General features: G+C 44.5%; 1 protein-coding gene across 2 annotated transcripts in view; it reads left to right on the top strand.

The window, feature by feature from the left end:
- The window catches only part of TOR4A (torsin family 4 member A), a 139,683-nt gene that overhangs the window by 72,296 nt on the left and 41,111 nt on the right, over window positions 1-26,276 (top strand). The window contains exon 1 of one of the 2 annotated variants that reach the window (XM_085610165.1): window positions 4,663-4,800. The exons of the other annotated variant lie outside the window; for it this stretch is intronic. The gene's annotated coding sequence lies outside the window, so the exon portion shown is untranslated. Of the gene's footprint in view, window positions 1-4,662; window positions 4,801-26,276 lie in introns of those variants that run through there. 2 annotated transcript variants of the gene reach the window in all.

Here is a 26,276-nt window from a genome sequence, read left to right on the forward strand (position 1 = left end):
TGGAGTTGTACTGATAATGTATGTATAAAGCCCTCCATGTAAAAAAGGACAGTAAGTGATCCTGACGCCATCATGCCCGAAAATCGTGGCAACGAAGAGTACAGTGCAAGCATCCAAGGGTGCTCAGGAAAAATCCATGTGGCGCAAGCATCTGCCACCAAAATCTGGTCAGTACGCATCTAGATAATGGTGGCAGCCCACCAGCACTCTAGGTGAGCATGGTCTATGGCCACAGCCATAGCTGCCCTGGCCTAGCACAACCCACCATATTTAGAGATAAATCACCAGCAGGAAGCTCTGTGCCTTCAGCATAGCGGCCATTGCTCCAGCTCCACTCATACTTTTACCAAGTGGGCACCGTGTTGGATGTGTCTGCTCTGAAAAAGTTTGTTTTTTCACAATGCAAAATTGCAAAGCAGGAGTTTATTACAGAAAAAGAAGACATCAATAGCTCTGGTGTGCTGGGAGGTTTCTCTCAGCATGTGGGGCCATTTCTTTTGTTTCCTATGTGGCTTTCTCTGGCACTGCAGAACAGGAAACATGTATGTTTCAAAGACTACACTAAATAGCACAGAAGTTCTGACATACAGTGATGACAGCTGTGTGGAAGATGACCCGTCAGACGAAGGTTCTGCTGGTGGAGCCAGCTGAAAACCTGACACAAAAATGGCACTTTTCCCACATCTAAAATGTGGAAAATTGGCAGACAGGGCATTTGTGGATTCTGACTGATACCCAACATGTGCCCAACCCGATACGACTCCCTGAGCTGAATGGGTATGGGGGATAAGATTCCAAGTCCACCCATAGACTCTGGAAGGCCACCAGCAACAACCGCAAAGGCAAAACATAGTTGAGGGTGACAATTTGCAACAATCCATGCTCTGAAAGATCCTCCCTTTAATCTACTTTACTCTACGCAAATGGGATCTTTACTAAAGACACAATTCACAAATGGAATGTGGTGTATAAACTAAACTTCCCAAAATATAACTTGTGAAAGGTTGTGAATTAAAAATTACTGAGCTAGAATGTGCTAGAGACATCACCATGTAACGAAAGTGTTGACAACATTTCATGAGCTGCTGGTGGAAGAAGGAATTACGTTTAAAGTTCTCTGAATTGTGCATAAAGCCTTCAGGAATTAAAGCCTGGGGAACAAGTAAACCCATGCCACCCACTTCATCCCGGTAGTAACCTCTGGTTGTGCTTCATGCGTTTTTGAACATCGGTGGTCTGCAGAAGTAAAATTATGAACTGGGACAGACCATAATAACCAGTTCCAAGATGCAATCAACTGAATCCAGCAGGGCCTATGTGTAAACAGTCACCTGGACTGTTCACTTGGATAAATACCAGTCTAAGTGAAAGAAAATAATGTGTAGGAAAAGTCTCCCCGTGGGAGTTCAGGCGTAGCATAATCAGATAAAACTTGCAAAAGATGCATAGTTGATAAGGAAAAGAACCGTGTACCAGGAATGCTGTGATGCAAGCTAGTTTATTCTAATCTTGTGGTATTTTTCTGGTGAACGCACACATTGTTAATGAAAATGATGTGACCTTTAAACTAGAAGCAAATGACTCATCCACTTTGAGTAGAACTGAGGTCTAAAGGTAGTAATGTCAGTGTATGCAAATCTTTTCTTGTAGAACACATAATAACACGGCAAACTGCAGAAGGTAAACTCACCAGCTCCAAGCGCTAGAAAGAGGAAGAGAGAACGATCAATCTGGTTGGCCTACCAGGACAGACTTAAGTCAGATCACACAGTTGTCGTCAGTTGCTTCCTCAACAGACAGAATGTTGACATTTCAGTTCAAACGGAGGCTGAGTGTTTAATAAATTAACGATATAGTTTTTTTTTTAAAAAAAGGGCTTCTGAGTGAGCAGGCAAGGCTGAACAGTTTGTTAAGCGTGAAAACTTTGGCCCCATTTGAGAGCTGGGATTGGAGCTTGCTTTTAAGCTACCAAAGGTCAATGGTCAGACACTTCAAGGACAGACCCATGGTCACAGGTTTTCACTGAATCTAGTATTATGCAGTACCAGGGGTAAACCTTGTATGGAATTCCACAATATTTTGTTGCATCTGGGCCTGAGATTGTTTTTAACAAAACGTGTTTATACTGATAACACATACAGTCTGTGTATATACATATTGGCAGTAAACATATCAATTCATAAAACCTGAGCAGAAAGGGTTTGATCCATGCATTGAGATAGTCTTGTTCCATGCAAAAGACGCCCTCTGCGCCACCATCTTAATATAGTGTATTAGCCATCATTCACAAAGGCCCCGCTGTACTGTTTGAAGCTTGAGAGCCAGTTGATGTGGTGTCCATTCTAAGGGGATTCCTTGTTGGGGATTTAATGTTGGTATCTGTTTCAGAAACCATTTCTTCCTGTGATTCAGATGTCGGTTTGCTCTGTTGTTTGTGTCTGTTTAAGTGTCTCCTGACTACCCTCATTCCTTACACACTCCACTCTGACACATTACTCAACTCTATGCTAAACCAATCCACTCTACTTCACTCCACTTTACAACACTTCCATCTACGTCACTTTACTACACCGTACACTACGCCAATCTTTGACACTCTACGCCACTCTACTCTATGCCACTGTATGCCACTCTACTCCTGACTATGCCACTGTACTCTACTCCACTCTATGCCACTCTACTCCACTCCACAATACTATACTCATTCTGTTCCAGTCTACTCCAGTCCATTCTACACCACTCTACTCTGCCACTCCACTCTGTGTCCCTCCACTCAATGACACTCCACTCTACTCCATGACACACTACTGCATCCAATGCCACTTCACTGTACCAACTCTCTTCTCCGCTCCATGCCCCTCCACTCTACGCCATTCTACTTCTTCCTATGCCACTCCACTCTACGACCCTCTATTCCACTCTACTCCACTCTACACAACTCCCCCTATGCCACTTTATTCCACTCTACGATACATTACTGCACTCCACATTATGTTACTCTATGCCACCCCACTCTACAACACTCTATTTCACTTCACTCTACAACACTTTACTCCACTCTATGCCATGCCACTCTACACCACTCCACACCACTCTACTCCACTCTACAATACTCCACTCTAGTCCACAACACTTTACAACTTTCCACGACACTCCACACCACACCACACCATGACACTCCACTCTATGACACTCCACTCTGCAACACTCAATGACACTCCACTCTACGCTACTCCCTGACACTCTACGTGATCCACTCTTCCCCACAACACTCTATGCCACTCCATGCGAGTCTTCTGTACACCACTACCTTTAAGCCATGCTGAACAGCAACTATGCTGGTGTTCAACATGGCTAAAACACTTTGACAAAACCAATAGCTCTCTTGCATAAGTGAGACCTATTGGCTTTGCCAGTGCTTATTTCTCCATGTATTCCTTCTTTTCCGTAAATGCTTCTCTCATTCCCTTCTAGTTAAGCTATCCTGTTCTTGAATGATATGCTTTCTGCTAGTGCTCTAGATGTATTTTGTGCCTTGTTTACTAGGTTGGTGTAATATGCAGAATGTATGAGTTTCTAATGACTGCTTGGTTTTCCTGCTGGACTCATCCTAGTTGTGAGCTCTCATTGTTTTATTTATGGGTTAGAATGCTGCTATCTGCATCTGCCTGGTGTGTGGTGTTGAGCTTAGGTAGTCAGTGATGCCACTGTATTAAACTTGCTGTGAGGGCTCTCCATGAGGTCTTCGATTGAGTGCCATCTGTAGATTTCAAGAGCAGCCGCAGTCAGTCATTGAGCTTCAAGTGAAGCCGAATTTCAGTTGACAATCTGGGCAAAGCTGTTTTCAATAGCAAGATTCTTGCAGATGACACCAACCAAAGCGGAGGTGAGGCATTCAGTCTCATGCACAAAAACAATAAACTGCAATATAGTGTGAAAAACGGTATCCTGGGCATTGGTGCCCACAAGTGAGCTTGAGAACCAGGTCAAATGACAGTTTCATCAATTGCCCAACAAAGGTATGGAGTGGAGAAGAAGTTATGAAAGCAAAAAACTAAAAGAAGAACTAGTGTTAAATGTCTCCTTGCAAGCCCTCTTGGAATGGGGCAGGTCCATGACATCAAATGAAGGAGGCTAGGAAACCCCTCTCATGTAAGCAGCCTGTGGGCCATTCCAGTGACCAGTGACTCAGCGGAAGAAGTCTTTGTGCTGCATGTATGTCACAGGCTTGAACGCTGGCAGGGCTCATTCAGCTTTTCCTTTTTTTTTTTTAGGTCAATAACAATAGAACCTTTTAGTCAAGCGCATAAAGGCATTTCTATTTTTGGTGCGCGCAATATAAATCCTGACTACCTACATCCTACATCGGTAGGTAGAATTTCAAAAGTCAAGTCCATTGGATACTCTGTTATTGTTCAAAGCCTCTGCAAAAACTCCAGGATGTATTTCTCACTGTGACACCCAACATTCAACACACAGAAAAGGCGGCAGGTTTTGTTATGGCGGGCCAGGCGGGCGGGTCTGGGCGTGAGCCATGTTTTACTCACGTGTGCCAGAGACGGTGACAGGGCTTTTTAGTGGGATATTTCGCTTTACCAGTAGGAGGGTGACCAGAAGAGGAAGCTGCGTTGCCACTCCCTCTGTCACTTCCTCTCTGGGCGCAGACAGACTGCACTCTTTGAGTTTTCGTAACTATAGTTCATTGTTGGCTGGTAATTTAGGCAGAATGAATGGAGTTCCCTGCTTCACGTTATTCACGAGAGAGCAAGGGATGGGAGAAGCTCTGTTCCTAAATCAGAGGTGAGCAGGGCCATTTTATTCACTTTTGTTTCTTTATAACAGTTTTTTCTTTTAACTGATTTAATTCGGTGTCTCTGTGTAACTTCAGCTTCTGCTATTTCTGGTAGGTTGTTTGCATTGCCTCTTACCTTTCTTTTCAACATTTTTACTTTTTTTTACATGTTGTCACTGTCATTTCACCATTGCCTCCTTTTTTGTGTTCCGCCCATCTCTTCGTTCTTCTTTCTATCCCTGATTTTCCTTTAATTTCCTTTTTTCATTATTTATTTATCCTTTTTATATTTTATACTGTTTTCAAATCTCCATTTTCCTCCATGTATTAGGTTATCTTCTATTTTTCTTCTACCTTTTAATTTATGTTTTATTCCTCTTTTAATCACTGTTTGATATTTTCTCCCATGTGGCTCTCTTGTCCCTTATTCACTTTTTAATTTCATTTTCTCTTTCTCTCTCATATTGTTTTTATCAGTCATTCGTTTTTACTTACACTCCAAATGTCTCCCTTTTTTCCTCTTTATATCTTCACATCCTTTTTTTTTTTTTTTACTTCTTACCTTACCTTTATTCTTCGTATCTCTGTCATTCGTTACGCTCCTTTTCACATTGAGGATTTGTGTCACACACACTGTGTCCCATTTGTTTTTGAAACACATGTGAGGTTCCGAACCTGTGTTCATCGCTAATGTTGGTATTTTGTAAACAAAAACAATGTTGGTATTAAAATTAAATAAACAGGTTTCTTCATTCCATCCACCATCACGGTACACCATCCCACACCATTATACCACAATATAAAATGGCTAAAACCATAATACAGTACCACTATGTGCCATCCCACAAACCGCACCACGCATAGCCATAAAAAACGTCACGTTAGTTCACTGCACAAAAAACCATACCACACCATTCAGTGTGTTAAATTAAAAGGGCTAGAGCTGTACCAAAAAAGTGATGTTTTTGTATTACTCTGAGAGGATGAATCCGCAGTCCTGGAGTACTGCATTAAGGGAACTGTTCACTAAACTTATATGGGGATTTATTTAGAGCTTGGCGGATGGGGTACTCTGTCACAAACACTACAGACTTGCTGGAGGTGCTGCAGCACCCCCAAAAATGATCAAGCTGGTGTTCAGAAGGTGAATGAGCAATAACGATGCCTTTACATTTTGTCTTCATCTTGTCACGTTTGTTGCAAGACAAAGGTCAAATAAGCTATGTCTTCTGACAAATGCATGCTTATTTTGAACCTGGAGTGTGCTTTTGCTGCAAAGTGAGAGGATTTTGTAAAAATGACGTAGGTGACAATCCTGCAGAGGTACGAATGAAAAGACCGTAGGATGCCTGTTTTTTTCTAACACATATTTAAATATCGGTAAATTAACGAACAGTACACATATTTAAAATTATATCAGCAATTAGGAAAGCACAAATAAAACACTTTTTTGTAATTCGGAAGTGTGAAAACTAAGATTTTGGTAGGGTCTAATTAAAAAACGTTACTTGGTGATGTGCAAATGAGAAATGTTATCTGAAACCCGAATTCTACACATTATCGTTTTCACACTATGTAGTTTTAATAGTAAAACTGCACGTCTATGCAAATTGAGTGGCCATTCAACCAGGAACATACTGTCTGTAAATGACAGTGTGCTAATTCACCAGTGCTCCGAAATGCACTGCTGCTTATATACCACACCCTTACCACTCTCCTGCTGAACTGGCGCAACACATTTGCTGCACTTGCTTTTTTGTACGATGCTTGGGTTTTTCACAGTACCTATGGTTTCAGTGATATAACATTAAAGGCAGCACCCCAACTCTAAAAATTGTTTGAGCACCACTGCCGTCCTCTTTATTCCAAGTGCCATAAGCTATGAGGCACTTGTACTACTGCAGACGGGATATCTGACCCAGGAGTATCCTGTCTGCCAAACACTAAATCAGACCCATAGTTTCCCTCTTGAGAGACCTTTGTCTTACTGGGGCGCAGGATCTCTTTTGGGTTGATACTTATGAGTGTTAGAACATCATAGTGTCTGGAAGGTGGCACTGCCCTCTGATACATGCTGGTGTACCAGTGACATTGACCACTTGAGTGTGTGACTATCTACCTACCATATTTCCAGTCCGGGAATGGATAACATATGCGCTACATTAAATTAGAGTAAAATAACACAGATCCAAGATAGTGGGCTGGAGACACATTTGTGGAATCTGGAAGTGCAGAGCCCACCAGGCCAAGAACCTACACCTTGAGCAAAATCAGCCTAGATAGGAGGCTGCTACTGACTGTGCATGGGAATGGGTAGGCTTCTTCCACAGTGTTCCAGGCAAGACGCATCCTTGCTTAGCATGCACAGGAATCCGCAAATATTGAGTCCAAGGGGAACTGTAGGGTGAACTGGGAGCACAAACCCCACACATAAAACACAAAGCCCACTGCAGATTATTTGAATTGGGTGTATCTGGAGGATAACACATATAGTAGTGGAGTGACAACCGTGAAAAGTTGCTGGCCTGATTATGGTTGAGTTTTATAAACTCCAGTAGTTAACCCATTCCTGCACTGCATATTTACAGGCAGAAGTTTCATCATTATGTGAGTGATGATTCTTTCTATACTACATATCTAACCTCCAACTCACCAGTCTCTGGTTTTGTGCAGTGTCAGGATAGCTTCCCAGGATCTTACAAGAAGCAAGTGGTGGCCCCTGGGGAGGCAATGAGGGATCGTGGTCATATTGCCCTTTCCGGGATGGCGGCTCAAGAATAGCTTGGCCAACCTGAATTTCGGGCTCCCTTTATAGTAGTTAGTATGCATGGGCACACACATAACCTGTAACTGAGTGGGACAGTTGGCCTCACCTGATCAGAACTGAACAGGCAGACTATGACCTTACTCGTTAGAATAACTACAAGAGTATGCTCCAGTTCCTGTATAATGTTTCACCCCCAAAATGCACTATTCCAGAGTCTACCAGCTAAATTGTGGTGGTGCACTGGTCGTTGACTCCACCGTCGGCCATCTTGTCCAGGGACTTGTACTAATGGTCCAGCAACACTTACAGCCAAGGCTGAAGATTGTTGAAACATGTTTGGCTGTAATAATAGTTTATGGTCAAATCCTATCAAGAAAGATGCCCAGATGGTTTGAGTTGGAACTGTGATTGAACCCAGTTTTGTGTGGGCCTAACACTCTGAGCAGGAATGCAGAGGAGTTAGAGCTCAGAGAAACTGCTAGAGAAGTATACTGAAAAATCTTTGGGTAGTTAGTGGACATTAAATGTGGTAGGGGCTATCAAGCCCTGGTAGGAACATTTCTTTACACCCTAATGCATCCTCTGAACTGGAAGTTTACTGATGCAGGCTGTTCTGGGAAACTGGTGCAAAAGCAATTCTTTGACATGGAGTAAAACTTTTTGAATTTAGACCGATTGTAGGAAAAAACAATCCTCTAGTATTCTTGTGCGGAGGGCCGTTCCTCGCTGTAAAGTGCGGTGCGAGGTCTTCAGTGAGTGGGCCTGGATGCCCCTTATGAAGCCGAGCACACTGTGACTGTGAGCTGCGTAGAGGGGTCTGTGATGCTCCAATGTTTGTTTTCAAACTGAGTAGGAGGAAGGGGCTGCAGCACAGGTCTTTTGCTGAAACCAACTTTAGAAATAGAGTTTTACCTTTAGTGATATTACTAAAGAGGAGTATGAACACTATTAGGGAAATGGTACAAAGTCTTTAATGCAAGTTAACCCATCTTGGGATCCCCAGATGGACGTAATGGTTATTCTGCCCCTGGTAAGGTGTACTGGCCTTGAACATCACCATGATGACTAAAACAGGACATGAATATGCGTGCCGCTCTTAATGGGTGACAATAATTTTTTATGTGTGCTGGCAAGTGATCTCTTTCATCCATAGTCAAAGGATCCACACTAACAAGCTTCTTACAACTTGTGTAGAAGGACCTATCATCCTCATCACCCCTTAGACACATGGTACCAGTTTCAGAGGCACCTCAGGATGACCAATTACAATTACTGAGGAAAATGTGACCTTCATTGTATTTTCATCTGATGTTAGAGAGCTGGATATCCTTCCTGAAGTATCAGTGTGATGCTGCTGCACCACTAAATATGTGGAACCTGTCAGGGCCTAGCAGTCTGTCCAAGGTTCTTTTACATCCTTGGGGCCTACAGTGGCTCAGGCTAACTCTGAGGCTGAGACTTGGATTAATAAAGAAGATCCCCCAGGAGATCTCCCTCGCAGGCACCTGTCCGCACCTCTGCTTATGTCAGCCATCCAAGAATGCCCTGGGCTAAAGTGTCATTTACAATATGGCAGATGATTATTTGATGGAGGAAGCAGGGCATGCTAAGATTCAAAATAGTAGTTACCTTAGTTACCTGGGTAAATACGTGCATACCACACGAGTACCACGCAGCTTCAGCTCAAGTCTACTTGGTATCTCATCAGTTAGCTGTCCTGTGTATTCAGCCTCTCACCTAAACTACTCCTAAATGCTTACAGACATACAAAGACACACAATAATTGTTTCTAAATGAATGTATTTTGTTTGGTGGTTTAAGTTATATATATCTATATATAGTTACCAGTCTTTCTCCCTCCAACAGGAAAAAAGTGTGACCATGCTCCGGGGGACTTAAAAGCGGCTTTATTTGTTGTCAATGCACAAGCATAAAAAGGGGTCCTTGAAACACTTGGCAGACGCGTTTCTCCCTTCAAATGGATTCCTCAGTGCCTGTTTCAGTTGTATCCTTGTCAGGGGTCCATTACTGTGGTGTTTTATCAGCTGTGACCACTCCCATTCACGTGATCACGCCCCTCCTCTGCCTCACAGGTGCGATATATATATGTATATATATTATCCAACACTTTCCCGTGGGAAAGAAAACAGGTCGCTCTCCGGAAAACATTTAATAAATCTCCGTGTATTTATTTCAAGTCAAGTCAAACTTTATTGCGGTTGAATTTACCATAAAAGCACATAAAAAAACACAACAGTGCGACAAGTCAAGCAAATCATTTCAATGCAATTAATCTCAGGTTTTTAGTTGATTGTTAGGCATTGTTTTTTTTTTCTTTTTTTTTCTTAAAAATTTAAATAATTCCCGAAATTCTAAAATTGATAAGACACAGATCATTCTAAAAATAATAAAATATTATCTATTCATCTGATAATTATTAGCATAATACTAATGTACAACCACGTTGTTTATCAAGATCCTTCGAGTTAACCACATGGAATGTAGGTATTTAGCTATTGCGGAAACAATCACTGCGTCTGTATCTGTTTTCAATATCCTAAAGAAAACCAAATATTGCTTTATGCCCAAGTTTTTGCACAGCTAGATTATCCATTTCTTCCTAATATAGGCATAGGCTGGACAAAAAAGGGTAACATGTACAGGAGTTTCTTCCTCTAAGCAGCAACCTGGGCAAGGACGTGCCGGACCCCCTTTCCACCTATCAATTTTACTGAAAAGGGGCAAAGTGCCATATCTAAATTGTAAGTACAACTTCTTTGCTAGAGTAGGTTGGATTATATCAATTTCGCGCTCAAAACTGTAAAAAGGCTTAACGTCCAAGAAAATGTCGGTTAAGCTTGAAGTTTTTACAGAGCTAAAAAGGTTCCTTAAGTTGGTTTCCTTAACAGTACTTATCATAGTTTTCTTAGAAGTGGCTGGGCAGGAAACCTCAGGGTTAAGCCAGAGTTCCTCAAACCCAGACAATATAAGTGACTGTTTTACGAATGCTAACCAAGGAATCCTACCAGATCCTAATGAAGCCATCACAACTTTGAGCTCCTCCTTACAGTGCACCAGCTCAGGAGTGCTCCACAGGCGCTTCCAATAGAGTAAGGGCCAGGCAGCAATAACTTCTGCGATCGGGCAGATATTTAAATCCAATCGTAACGGTACCAAAGGAGTGCTTTTTGGCAAGTCCATTAGTTGCCTTATGAAATTGTTTTCGGTTAGTGTTAGGTTACTAGCTGATATGTGTCCCCAGAGTTCCGCCCCATACAAGGAAGATGCCCTTGCTTGGACTTTAAAAATTTCAAGGGGGGCACTTATTACTTTGTGAGTGCAATTCTTCTGTACTTTCAAAATTCCCCCGGCTGCTTGGGTTAATCTTAGGTTGGCTTTGGCCACTTGTGGACCCCAGCCCATTTTGTCGTTCAAGATCAGACCCAAGTATTCGAAGGTAGGGACCCTTTCAAGGGGTCTGCCATCCATTATTGGATGGGGACAGTTTACAGTATTAGCATTAAAGACCATGTACTTAGTCTTGTTTATGTTAAACACCAGATTTCTTTTAATACAGAATTTGGAAAATTGATTTAACACGCGCTGCATCCCCATCGGGGATTTGGAAAGCAGAAGTGTGTCATCCGCAAACATTAAGGCGGGGAATCTCCGGGCACCCAATTTGGGGGAGTCAATGTCGATTTCGGTTAAAAGATCTTCGATAAGCCCGTTGAGAAATAGAGAGAATAAAGTCGGGGCAAGGACACAGCCCTGCCTAACGCCTTTCTCTATCGGGAAAGGACCAGTTAGCTGGCCTTGTTTGCCGAAGCGTACTCTCGCATAAGTACCTTCATGTAGGATCTTGAACTGATGGCATAGGTATGGTGGAACACCCATTGTTAGTAGAATGGACCATAACTGGTTCCGATCCACCATATCAAATGCGGACTTTAAATCGACAAATGTGAGATAGAGGCTACCCCCTTCCAAGGTCACATGTTTCCAATAGTGCACTTGCAACCGGAATAGTTGGTCCATTGTTGATGTTTTGGCCCTGAATCCCGCCTGTAGCGGCGTCAGAATATTATTATCACTAATCCAAGTCTGTAGACGTTGTAGCAGTAACCTAGCGTAGATTTTTTGTGTAACATCAATAAGGCTAATCGGCCTATAATTAGAAGGTTGGAGCGGAGAGCCCTTCTTGTGTATTGGAATAATCTCCGCCCCTAGCCATGTACTTGGCAGTGGTAGTCCCCGCAATATCGCGTTAAAAAATACCAGGAGGTATGGGCCCCAAACTAGTGGTTCTTCTCTGAATAGATCACCGGGAATCTTATCGAGTCCCGGCGCTTTGTTAGGTTGAATGCTTAGAATGGCCATCTTTACATCCTCTAATGAGAAGGATTGCGCAGGCCACATAGGGTTCGGAGTCAGAAGACTCAAAGGAGCTTCATTTGTACATAACGGAGAAAGAGAATAAAGATCTTTAAAATAAGTAGACCAGGCTTCTTCGGATATATTTGGGGCAATTGTAATTCTACCTTCAGGTTTCCCAGTATGAACGAGGTTCCAAAAGGTCCTTGCATCCTTTGCCATAAGTGCAGATGTGATAGCGACCCAACGGTCTGCCTCCCATTCTAATTTTGCATTTTTTTGCAACTTTTTATATTCATTTCTGGCTTCAATGACATTGGGCCTATTTCCTTGCCTAAGGGCCAGCAATGTTGTCATAGTGTTGTTTAGGTTTAACAGTGCCTTTCTTGTAGAAGTTGTCCTTTAATAGAGCAACTATTCCACTATGAATATCGGCCATTAGGTCGATATCCATATTCGAGGGATTGGTGAGGGTTGAATTTGCCCTTTCGAGCAGGGGGGTAACATCTTGATATCATTTTGCCATTGTTTCAATGGATGTTTTTGCAGCCGCCCATCGGATTCTTCTCCCACCTTGCACTAATCTTAGGTTGCTACTTGAGGAGCTAACTAGGGCACTATCCCCGCTGATTAATTGATAATCCATCTCGATTATCAGGGGATTATGGTCACTTTCTACACGAAAAGGAACACTAAAGTCTAAAATTTTTAGCCAAGAAGCCAGGCTCACCAGGAAATAATCTATTACAGATGTGTGCCCCAAACCATTGTAAGTATGCTGGGCTGGGGAGTCACTCTTGAAACGTCCATTGCAGGCTCTAACGGAGAACGTGTAGGTGAGGGAGGTCAACTGGAGGGCTAGGGCAGACCAGGTTTTTACAGGGTAAGCATTAGATGGCAAAACTGACCAAGTTTCATCTTCAGCCGATGTGATTGGAGGGACCCCTTGTAATGGTTCAAAATGACAATTGAAGTCCCCTCCAATCAACAAAACAGTATCGCCCCCAAGCCTATATAATAGAGCGGTTAACTTATCCAAAGTTGTAGAAATTCTACCGGACTTCACTGGTCGAGAATAGATGTTAATCAAAGCCATTTTTGGTGTTTTGTTGTGGAACATCAGGATGCATAAGAGATCAGGGCTATTAGTCTCTAGCTTTTTCAATGTGAATCCAAGATGAGTACCCACCCAAATACATATGACGGTCTTCCTCTTGTGCCTTTTAATGCAGGTTCCACAAAGGTTACAAACCCCACTCTGTGGGTAGAGCCTACCGCCCACGTTTCCTGAAATAAACAAATCGCATGGGAGTCCACAAATGTGCACCAATCCGGGATGTCTAATTTGGATGTAAGACCCGCTATGTTCCAAGATAAAAATTTTAAGGACCCTTTTGGCAGTGCCTGCTTGTTACTCAGGCTTTCCTTGTGGGATAACCCATCATGGTCAGGTGTCCCAGGACCAACTAAATGGCGAGCTAGGTGTGCATTGGCAGTTTGCAATTGTGTAACCAAGGTACGATTATCAGTGATGGAGAATAAAGGGCCATCCCCTGGCTCCCTGGTGGTTACATAAGGCTTTTCCTTGGGCATCAGTCTGCCTGCTATAGGGGGCAAGGGGTTGATTACATCTACTGCGCCCACCGTGCGCTCCCTCCTAGTGGTCTTCAAGGCTCCTTCCGTGTTAATAACATCTGTTTGGTGGGCCAAGGTTGGACTAGGGGGCACAGGGAGTCAATCCACTTGGTCGAGCAAGCTATATCTATTACTCAATAGGATTCCCGTCGCTTCTCCCCTGGGTTGGCCACCCCTACTTCTATGTACATAATGCCATGAGTCCTCCTGCTGTGGCCTCAAAGTGTTCCTCCCATAGTCGGTCGGAGGATAAACATGATCTGTTGGATAAAAATAGTCTAACCTCAGAGATTTAATCATTGTGTTAGAGCTTGTCTGTTGCCGACTACATACATGATCAACTGCCCTATAATCCTCAAAGTTGATTACTACGCAGTCCCCGTCCACGTTTTTTGATTTACAGCCCACCCACATCACCCTTCTAACAAACAAAATTTTACTTTGGATGGATCTAGGCAATGGTCTATGGGTGTTCAGCCAGTGGATTGTCTTATTTTTGAGTTCCTCGTATGATTCCTGTTTGGAGCTCGTCAATTCGGGGACCTCCGTAAGAATCACTACAAATGGGGCACAGTCCGGGGGTAAATTAATACATGGTAAGTCTCGGGGGGTAATTTTTCCTCCGTGTTGATTTGAAGACTCCTTCCCTGGGGTAGCGGTCTTTGCTAAATTTACCAGTTGCAAAGGATGCGCTTTTTCCACTAGGGAAGGGATATTTTTTTGGCCGATTAAATTAGAGCCCGAGGTCGGCCCCTGTGTAGAGAGCAAGGTAGGTTGGTCATTAACAATGGTATGCATTAACTTGTGTTGTGACTGTGGGGCATTGACTGAAATAGTTAAGGCTTCAACTTGGGTTTGGATAGCAAGAAGGTTCTTTCCAAAACCCATGTTCTCCACTAGCAAAGCCTCCATTTTTTCCAGTCTATCGTCTAGGTGTTTCAATTTTTGCTCCACAGTTTGAATAAGAGAGGATAAAACCAAACTCAATTTCCCCACCAGAAAATCGAAGTCAAGGGGGTATGTAGTTACAAGATGTCCGTCGGCCTTATCAGGACTATCTATTAAGGTAGCAGAGGGGCAGGGCTCTGTAGGCCGAGATGCCAAGGTACTGTTAGATTTAGGCTGTTTTGGTTTTCTGCCCCGGGATGAGATATCAGCCTTCTTCTTTTTTGGGATTGCACCCTCCTTAGGTCTTGTATCCTTCTGTTTATTTAAGCTCACTTCAGTTAGGGCTGGAGTTGTAGTTTTGGGCTGACCAGATGATAGTTGCTTTGGACTGTCAGCCTGGGCACCTATATTGGTCCCTGTGTTGTCTGGATTAGTAAGAGGGTCCAAAATAGCTCTATTTGGCTGAGTAGAGATTGGTGAGCATACATGTGCAACAGAGCCCAGGGAGGATCTCCTTAGAAAAATCGGGTCTTGAGACAAACGGCGTTGCATCAGTTCAATTTCACGCTCAAGGACCGACGATGCTCTTGTTATGAATTGGTCAAGAGTCCCTGCTACCATCCCTATTGGTGTCGCTTTAGCACCCCTCCTGGCAGCTATTGTACAAGGATATTATGAATCGGGAGGTAGTTTGTCGATACTCACAGTTGATGTTGAAAGTAAGAAGGCTGGCCCAGCCCGGCCTCCTCCGGCCCCGGACGGCCCGCCCTCTGCCCGGGCTCAGCCCGCGCGCGGTCCTGCGACGCGGAGGGTGGGCTCGATTTTAAAGCGCCTCCAGGCGCGTCCAATGGGCTTGAACTTCCGCCCCGCCCCAGGTGCTGCTGGGAAGTGTAGTCCCCCTCCTGGCAAGCGCTGATGTTCTAAGCGCGGCGGCGGGAGGGAGACACAGGTACGGGCACAAGCAGGCAGGCAGGCGGAAGGCAGAAAGCGCCAGGGACCGTAGGGCAGCACAGAGGAACCTCTCGTGGACACCGCAGCTTCAGGTGAAAGACCCCCGCTCCACCAAGGGTGGGCTCGATTTTAAAGCGCCTCCAGGCGCGTCCAATGGGCGTGAACTTCCGCCCCGCCCCAGGTGCTGCTGGGAAGTGTAGTCCCCCTCCTGGCAAGCGCTGATGTTCTAAGCGCGGCGGCGGGAGGGAGACACAGGTACGGGCACAAGCAGGCAGGCAGGCGGAAGGCAGAAAGCGCCAGTGACCGTAGGGCAGCACAGAGGAACCTCTCGTGGACACCGCAGCTTCAGGTGAAAGACCCCCGCTCCGATTTTGTTCTTGCCATTGGAAGATTTTTTTGTCGTACAGAACATTGAAGACTACGTAATGGAAGCACACCACCAATTGAACAACAGGGAATATTATACCAAATTAGATAGAAATCCAACTAAAATCTTCAAAGAGAATTTGGACAAAAAAATCTTCCAATGGCAAGAACAAAATCTAATTGATGAGGATGAGAAAAGATTTCTAATCACGGAACATCCAATCACTGCGACAATATATTTCCTACCCAAGGTGCATAAGAATCCTCAGAAGCCACCGGGTCGACCGATAGTTTCAGCCAAAGGATCACTATTGGAACCCGTAGCCAGTTATATCGACCATTTTCTGATGCCCTTTGTACTCAACCTCAACTCTTACATCCAGGACACAACAGATCTTTTGAAACACCTGCAGGAACTACCCTGGCAAGCTTCGTATATGCTAATCACGATGGACATGACATCACTTTATACGAACATTGATAACGACATTGGCCTAACTGCATGTGCACACTTCTTAAAAGAAAGAGATATTAAATTTAAACATCACAACCAGATGTTGATCGATATGATCCAGATGTGTTTAAATCAAAACGTGTTTCTTTTTGGAGATGAGATCTACCTCCAAATTAAGGGATGTGTGATGGGTTTCTCTTTTAGCCCGGGATATGCATGTCTCACCATGGGGTGGTGGGAGCAACAGATTGCATGGCATCCGAACAACGACAAACATGTGGAGAAAGTTATGAAGTGGTTGAGGTACATTGACGACTTGTTGATAGTGTGGGATGGAACAGCACTAGAATTTGAGGAATACTTTGAAATCTTAAACTCCACAGATGCGAATATCAAATTCACATATAATATCAGTAACAGCAGAGTTCTCTTTTTGGACACGGAAATCTATGTTGCCAACAATAAACTTGAAACCACACTACACAGAAAAGAAACATCTACCAACTCAACCCTACATGCAGACAGCTTCCACCAACCAGCAGTAAAGGACAACATCCCATATGGAGAATTTTTAAGGCTACGCCGCATCTGCTCAGAACAACATGAGTGGGAACAACATAGCAAAGACTCGGCAATAAGATTCAAACACCGGGGATATAAGAAAGGAATTATCAAAAGATGCTGGAAGCGTGCCAATGCAAAAAAGAGACTGACCATCATCAACTCTAAAAATCAAGGTGATAACACAGAGATAAATCAACCAACACCCATCCGACTCATCTTGGATCATTCAAAGGAAGTGAAACAAATAAGTGATATCCTACGTAAAAATTGGAAGCTCTTACAATTGGATCCAGTGGTAGGTGAACTCGTAGGTAAACATCCAAACATCACTTTCCGTCGTGCAAAAAATCTACGCGACAAACTAGTGCACAGTCATTATCAGGACAGCAAGAAAAAGAAAGGAACACAATGGCTGACAACTAAAGGTTTCAAAAAGTGCCACTCGTGCAAAGTCTGCCAAATAGCCAAGAATGTAACAGAGGTTTCACTACAAAATAGAAACAAAAAGTGGCAAATAAGAGATCTTATTACTTGTAAAAGCCAGTTCGTGGTATATGTCATCGAATGCCCGTGCCCACTCAAGTACATTGGCAGCACTAAGTGTGAGCTAAAAAAACGTATTTTGGAACATGTAAGAGCCACGGTGAACAAAGACAGGAGTAATGCTGTTGCTAAGCATATGGAAAGCCACCATGGGAGTGACTGGAAATTACTTTGTTTCTATGCCCTGGAGACGATCCCTGTGCATGACAGAGGTGGAGACCGTGAGAAAAATTTGAGACGTCGAGAATCACGTCAGATTCTGAATTTCAGGACCTACACCCCTTGGGGGTTAAATCAAAGTGAAGAGTTATATGTTCATTTATGATGTTTCTAAAAATTTGGGAGTTTTTTTGGTGATGCTCTTTGTTTTGAGAACAAGCATTAAGGGGCCCACACTGTAATGTCAATCATAATGGAATACATTTCGATATGTATGATCATCTCAGCAATCTAATCTTCTGTGTTTTGGTCACCATGACTAAATGAAATATTATTATTTTGTATATAGTTGATTAGTTACAGGAGTTATGACAGCCCACTGGAGGGCATATAATTATTAAATCAGAAAATTGAAATATATAGGATTCAGATGACATTATGCATTGAACCTCACAGGTCAAAAATCCCCCCTTTAAAATCAATGTTCATTATAATATAACTGAACGGATAAATATAGTCCCAATAGAGAATTACTCTCGATGTTGTTACTCGCTACTATCAGCGGCTGATTGATTTGGGGTATGATCCTGTTGATAACTTGTTCATATATGCGTAATGTGTACTGACATTTCTCTTCATGATATTGAACAGTCTACACGAATGTAACACCAATTGATGGTTATTGATAGAAGAAATGTAAAAACAACTAGAACCAGAAGTCTTTGCGAACAGGAAAGACTGATGATTGACATCATGGATCACATGACTTAGCATCACACTGTTTTTATTGGTGGTTTTGAATGAGGCATATTGACTGTGACCAAGCTATCGGCGGATAGCGAAACGCGTTGGTTTGTCCCTCTAAGAATTGTAAGCTGCACGCTGAATAAAGAATACTGAGGATATTAATTTCAGAGACTGGGAGTGCGTGCCAATTATTTCCTTTGGAGATAGATGTTGAATATATATATATATGCACATATATATATATATATATATATATATATATATATATATATATATATATATATATAATACCTCAACAATTATGCAAACAACAAGCAGAGAACTCTGCGTAGTTCCCAAGATTAGGTCGAGAGCAGCTCCTGTATACAGCACCATGCAACACCAGTGACACTCTTGCGCACCTCAATTGTTCACTTTTCTATCAAAATATTTAAGAATAGGTTTAGCAAAGTGCCATCCACGCTGAGATAGAAAGGGACAACGTCTTTTGTCATTTCTGCAGCAAAGTCTTTAAGCATAGGATTAGCACAGTGCCATCCATGCTGAGCTGTAAAATAACAAAAGCCATTTACCACTCTGGGCACAGTATTACAGCTTTGGACTGGTAAAATTCCATTCAAGCCAACCTGACATGAATAAAAGCAACCCCTGACAAGTGTTGTGCTATAATTATAGCTCTTCAGAGAGGTTTAGCTTTGTCCAGACACAAGGGAGCACCCAGTATAAGTCAAAACAATACTCATGCAGGCATAGAGTGCCACACAAATTATGTAAAAAAGAAGCAGAGAACTCTGGGTAGTTCTCAAGTTTAGTTGGATAGCAGCTCCAGTATAGGGCACTCTCAACACCAGCGACACTCTAAATTTGCTCACCTTAAATGTCTGCTTTTCTATCAAAGTGCCATCGACGTTGAGATGGAAAGAGACAAAGTCTTTTGCCATTTCTACAGCAAAGTCTTTAAGCATAGGATTGGCACAGTGCCATCCATGCCCAGCTGTAAAATAACAAAAGCCATTTACCACTTTTGAGGTGAGCAAATTTAGATTGTCACTGGTGTTGCAGGGTGCTCTACATGTGTAACAAAGCTAGGTTGGAGAAACATAAGTGGGCATGTGTGTTTGGCTGGCCAAGTGCACATGCGCAGGCATGAGTGCACTCTATGTCTCCGCCCCGACATGCCCAGCCCGCCCCACCCTATAATTATTGCGGAGCTCAAACAGACAGCATAAATAAAATGACAATAACCGTGCTATTGTCATTTTATTTATCATCTGCTGGCTCGGGCTGTGGCGAGTGAGGGAAGGGAGCAGTCCCAGCCCTTCCTCGGACCTATCAGGCTTCCCTCGCAGAGAGGTGCAGTGAAGGTAATTTTTATGGTTTTTGATGTTTAGTGCATCCGCATGTATGTATGTGTATTTGTGAGTGAGTTTTGTGAACTGGTGTGTTGTGTGTGTGTGCATGCATGGGTGTCAGTGAGTGTGTCTGTGTGTGTGGCTCCTCTGCCTCATCCCTGCTACAATTACTGGTAGCCACTGTTTTTGAAAATAGAAAAACAATGCCCCTTTACTGTGGGGGCTTCTCCCTATGGTGAGAAGAGCATTGAGCACTTTTCGCTGCCCCATACTGCCAATTTTGTTCTGGTGGTGACGGGCACTGGAAATCGAGTGTATGTCCACCCATCTAGATTAGGTGGGCAAACATACAGCAAAATATCCAACGGGTCTTACTCTGTCAGGTCGTTGGAGTGGTTTGACCACAGCCAAGATGGAGTAGTCTCCGCTATTGTCAAACCTGTAATCCACCGGAATCTAAGTCAGGTGGATGGACCATAATGTTGGCAGGGAGGGAACTCCCTGGCTATAATGACAGAGATCTGTCTCTATTGGGCCTTTAGAAACAGCAGAAGCACAATATGACGTGATACAAAAAACAAGCTATTCCTATTCAGATTGTAGTGTTAATAATAGCAGTAGTTATCATAATAGGTATTCATAGTAGTAGTAATAATAATAATAATAAAAAAGATTTAAGTGCCTTCTTTACCATGTCTGTTGAACATCGTTTTGCTGGACTACTGCTCATTTTATGCAATGCTCATTTAACTATACTGATAAATGAATATACTAACTTTATAGATAAACACGTAGAGCTATATTCGCTAAAATATACAACCATGCTACCTAACTCTGATGCAAGGTAGATCTATATAGCCTAGGGAGAAGCATGCAGGCAAGACAGAGCAGCATGGAGAGGGGAGGAGAAACACATTAGGGAGACTGTGGAAAACACATACAATCTCATAGAGTGCTTACAGAAAAAGAAAAAAGTTGTTCCTGAAAAAGCAAAATGTGTAAGAGCACAGTCATGTGTCGATGCACCAGGGGAGGGACACACATAAGAGGAGGAAGGAAAGCACACAAGCGCTAACGAATCAGAATAAAGTAAATTGGAGGGACAATTAAGCCAACTAATGGTAAGCAATGGCTGGCCTCTAAGCCCATGTGCTGTCTTATGCAAGACCCAAAAATTGGAGAGAAGACTAAAAGTTAAGATGTAGGCGTCTTGGCATAGAGTACCTACATACTGGAAAAGAAAAGTAATGCGAAGTTAAATATTGAGGTGCATTGGCAGAGCTGCGTATGGGTCCCACACTGCAACATCAGAGAGTTTTGCTGGTTCTGTTATGGGATGCTGTGGTAGTGCTACATATGTGTTTCAATATTGGAGTTGCAGGGGTTATGTTAGAAAGTGCCAGGCCTAGAGCAGCAGGAAGTCATGCTTGATGTGCATTGGCTAAGACGTGTGAATCCAGTTGTGGCAGGTCGGGAGAGAAAAATGTGGAATCTACGCACTGTAATTACAGTGTCTTGCCCTCTTCTGCTTGAAGGTGCACTGCTGGAGCTGTGTCTGCATCCCAGCATTGGATTTGCAAGAGATGATGCAAAAAAGTATTGAAATAAAACAATAGCCCTGTGCTGGATTCCTGTCAGCTGGCAGGATTGCTTAGTGAAATTCACTCTCACCACTGAAATAGGGTCGGTCACAAGTGTAAATCCAACTGAGGATCGACTCAGACTTCCATCCTTCTGAGGTCAGTCAAGATAAGACAATTTATTTTGGTAATAGTTGCACGTGTTATTTATTTACATCTCTTAGAAACAGCAGGATAACATAATTGTCGTTGGAATAGCAGGAAGGGCTCCTGTTTGGAATGAAGTGAGTTAGTAGAGTTTTGGGTTCATACAAGCCAGCATTTTGGAAGAGGAAATTGGGAGATTTCAAAACAATAATTGGGAGACTGTATTATCCCTATTGACTTCTGTTGAAGCAGGGGCAATTTTAGGTGGGAGACAGCTAAAATAAAGTCATTTATGGACAATAAATCGGTAGACTCCCGCCCAAATCGGGTCTATCAGCATGTATGTGTGTTGACTTAATTACCGGAGAAATAGGGGTGTTGCAGGTCACGAATAATGTACTTTACAGTGGAGTGATGATAAGGTGGTGTGTGCCAATCACTCAAAATTAAAATCTCTGGAAATAGTTGGATATTATGTGGGGGCATAGTCGGCCAAGGGAAGATGGCGGATGTGTAAGTCACTCGCTCCGCTCTGACCGCGCCATCTAATCCTCTTTTTCACACCGCCACTATCCAGAGACGTTGCTGGGCGAGGCAGGTGGATGGTGAGGGGCAGCACTGGATGGGTCTTTGTGACTGATACTGGGTGTGCCGGAGGCCCAAGCTTCTGTGCCCAGGACACGAGGACCATAGAGAAGTCCAGCGAGACAGCGGGAACACACAGCCCCACGAGGGACCGGAGTTCCTTGTGAGGGCACTAGATTTTGGCAAGGCTGAGAAGACGAAGCCAGAGCAAAACCAAAGGGGGTGATGGATGGCGTGTTGAACATTGCAAGCACTCACCCCCAGTCAACTGATCTGGGTTTAATCCATCGTCATTCTTTAGCTCACTCCGCCACCCCAGTTCAGACATGGCCATATGCAAATCAGTCTGACCCTGTGCCTCATGGGAACAGTCCAGCCCGAACATGGGAAGACTAAGCCATCGCGCAGTGGATCCTGCAAAGGCATACAATGCCATCTTTGTTGTGGGCCGAGACGGTAGGCCTGTAAAGGGGGCCCAACCCAGCGGCGCTGCAGAGGGGGCATCCAGGGAGCTGTAAGCCCATCAAACACTGCAGAGGACCTAGCTTCATTGGACACAGGTGGAGAGCGCCCCTCCCTCTGATGTTTTCTTTCAAGGTGCAGCCCGGCACCCGGGACTGGCTGAGGTGGCTGTGGGACCTACAGCCTCAAGGTATTCCAGGCCGCATGAAGTGGGGTGGCCCCAGGTGCACCCGGCTTGGGGAGATCCAAGTGGCTTCCCTTTCCACATTCCAGAAGGGGAAAGACCAGACATCGGCAACCTGTTCTTTTTTTAATGCGACGGGGCCCTGCTGGCCCAGGCTGGAGCTTGGGGGGCCTGGAGGATGGGTGGGACCTGATGAGGCTAGGTGGACACGTGTGATTCTGCCTATTCTTACCCCCTGGTACGCTGGAGACCCATTGACAAGGCCTCGGGGTGAGCCTACTGCATGAACTGATGCCCAGCAATGATCAGTTGGGTAAGGACTATTGCACATTGGTATAGAGACACTAGTACGACCACAGAGTTTCAGAGGGTGCCCGCAACAGAGGGAATGTCATCTGGGAGTGGTGGGGAGCAGGTGTCCCCTTCCCTGCAACAGACTCTGGAAAAAAATTCTAGCTGCCATCACGGATTCCAAAGATACTTCACAGATGCAGATAGGCAGTGAGTCAGTGGAGCTGAGCTTTCTTTGGTCGGACCATTACAAGCTTGCAAACAAGGTCAAGGAGAGAGAGGGGATAGTTGGGGAGCTACTGCAGACATCTATATCAGACCAGTGTGGGCCGCTTTCAAGGTCCAACGAAGACCCAGGTAGATAAGGAAAAAGCAACGGCACCGCGACAAGAATACGGACTCCGATGCAGAGACTCACTTTGATGGACATTATGTGGCCTTTACCTCAGATGTTACTGCTGTCGGTAAACAGACCATGCCTCATAGGACACCGCAGGCAGTGGAATACTTGCTTTGAATAGCTGACCGCATGTTGGTAAGGCAGAAACATGGGACAGGGGTGGTGCATGATAGGTTGCCTGTTGCCCATACCCTACTGGGAACTTAGGACTCTACTAAGTGAATGTGAGCAAAACCTCCTGACTGCAGGCTGAACTCTTATGATGCCCCCAGATTATTATTATTATTACTATTGTTATTTCTGTTTGCCGGAGGAGACGTGGCCTTGCAATGATACTCAGGGTACCTAGAGTGATAGTCAATGGATGGCTGGTTCAAGATTTCATTTGCTCCCCTCGCTCTGTTTCTGGCTTGTGTAAGATGTGGCTGGCCACATGTGAAGTTGTTGGCTCGGAGCAGAAGCAGATGTTGGCACGTGCTGCTTGTAAGGCTTACCCGCCCCCACACACACTCCTATCCACTGACCAGTGGAAAACAGTTTCATGATACCTACGTTTTTCGTCATGCCTACATTTGGGCGGCTGCCTGTTGTCATGCTGCTCCATGGTTGGGGAGATAGGGGTTTGTATATCTGTTATGTGGGTTCCAGAGTTGGTGCAATCATTCCCCGGGAGATACAAAGTATGGGGAGGGAGGTGGGTGGAAGGGGGCACTGAATCGACTTATATTGCATGAATATGGCCATGATGCATGCTGGGTTTGAACTGCTGACCTGGAAGATAAGGGGCATGGGGACGGCAGCCCGATAGCACAAGATATATGTGTTTCTGAAACACATGGCAGTGCATATAGCTCTTTTGCAGGAAATACACCTCACCACTGTAGAAGTGCAGCGACTCCAGAGACGTTGAAGGGGACAAGTGTATGCCACAGGGTATTCTGCCTATGCTCGGGGTGCATTGATCTGGGTTCGGGGGGCATCCCTTTCGAGGCTGCGCAGGTTTGGGTGGACAGAGATGGCAGATATGTTTTTATTGGAAGGGAGCTAGATGGTAAACCTCTGACACTTGAATGTGTGGTCACTCCTAACCAGGACCAGCTGCCGTTCTTGACCCGGTTCAGCTGATTTTGCTTCATGTAGGACTTTAACTTTGTGGCAGCCACTACCCTTAACTGCTCTACCCCACTGTTCTTGGGTTCACCTGCACATATATTCATAAAGGGGTTTCGAGACTGGGCAAACAGTTGGAGGGGGTTGAGGTTCTTTGGAGGACACAACACAGTGGGGAGAGGGATTATTCCTTTTATTCTGGTCTATACGCCCTTCCTGTCCAATCTAGATACATTCCTGCGTTCCGCGTTTCTCTGCCAATTTGTTTATCACACTGAATACCTTGGTCACAGCATGCTCTTGATGGTACTATGGTTGGCGCCTCTTGGCTGGCGATCCACATGTGGCACCTCTGTCCCAGTGCCTTGGAAGATTATGCCTACCAAGAAGGTCTACGGGAAGCCATCTCGAATCATTTTGCCCGTAATATAGGCATGGCTACTGATTTCCTCGTCGAGTGGGAGGCCTTTAAGACAGTTGTTTAAGTGCACTCCATGGGTGCGACAGTTAGTGTCCGGAGGGATCTCAATCGGTAACGAGACCATCCATAATCTGGGGAACGGCACAGATACCAACCCTGCCTCAGGAATGTGATTGGCAGAAGCTAGGGACCTCTATAATGTCATCCTGGAGAGGCTTTGCCATACCTATAAAGACTATGTTGATAGGGTGCATTATAGTGAGTGTATGGTGGCCAAGACTGCTGGTCTGGCTGGTACGTTCTGAACTACGTGGGCCCCGATTCCATGCCTGACCCAGCCAGATTAGAGGCGGGTGTACTCCAGGTGGAGATTAATGATGCCTTTCGGATGAACTATATGGTACTCTGTGGGAGACAAACTGAGGGATCAAGAGAGCGTGTGGAAGCCTTCTTGTTCCCCCTGGCACTACCAGGCCTAGCTCCGATTGCCGCATAGGTGCTGAGGGTCCCATTACACCTAAGGAAATCATGGAGGCCCGTGGGGACATGGCGTGGGGGAGATGCTAAGACCTGATGGCCTACCAGTGGAATTTTATTCCACTTTTGTTTGATCTCTGGCCCTACGACTGGCTGACATGTATAATAAAGTGCTGGAAAAGTGGGAGCTGCCAGCTACTACCAGGAATGTGTTGGTTATTCCCTTTCCAAAGACAACCTCAGAAGAGGCACCCACCATGGTATACCGGCCATTGCCCATGTTCAACATGGATTTTGAGTTCCTAAGCAAGATATTGCATATGCACATACTCCCACAAATGCAAGTGTTGATCCATCGTGGCCAGTGTGGGTTCATTCCAGAATGCTATAGCTCTCTTAATTGTACTCCGTGCTGCTCGCTCATTGGCAATATAGACAATACAGAGCTGGCCTGATAGCTGTGTACCTGGTTAAGGCATTTGATAGTGTAAGCTGGGCCTATCTGGAGGCAGCTGTGGGCCAGATGTAACTAGGGGCCACATGGGTGGCGTGGGTTCCTCTGTTGTATACCAAACCCACTGCCTGGGTCCGAACAGGCCAGACTGTGTTGGACCCCTAGGGGTACCCACCGTACCTCTCTTGTTCGCCCTTGCTATTGAGTTCTTGGTGAAGCTATGTTGGTTGTGAGGCCAGGGAAGGGGTATTTGGGTCGCCGGTACTGAACATTTGATATTTGCTATATGCTGATGATCTTGTGTTGTATGTCCGACATGGACACGGATGTCCCATTCTTGTTGCAGCTCTTACGTGAGTTGAGAGAGACCTCCCGGCTTCAAGGAAATCTGATGAAGAATTGTGTTTTCCCTATGCTACCCGGCTCAGACCGACTGCAGACTTTAATGCCAGAGATCAGATGGGCTCCCACAGCGTTCCGGCACATGGGATTTCAAATTTACCATACCCTAGAAGATCTACGGGAGGGCAATCTGGTGTGGTGTTACGCTCCTTGAAGGGATGTGTAGCCTTT

The sequence above is a fragment of the Triturus cristatus genome, chromosome 1_2 (genome assembly GCF_964204655.1).
Source record: "Triturus cristatus chromosome 1_2, aTriCri1.1, whole genome shotgun sequence".
Classification (NCBI taxonomy): Eukaryota; Metazoa; Chordata; class Amphibia; order Caudata; family Salamandridae; genus Triturus; species Triturus cristatus.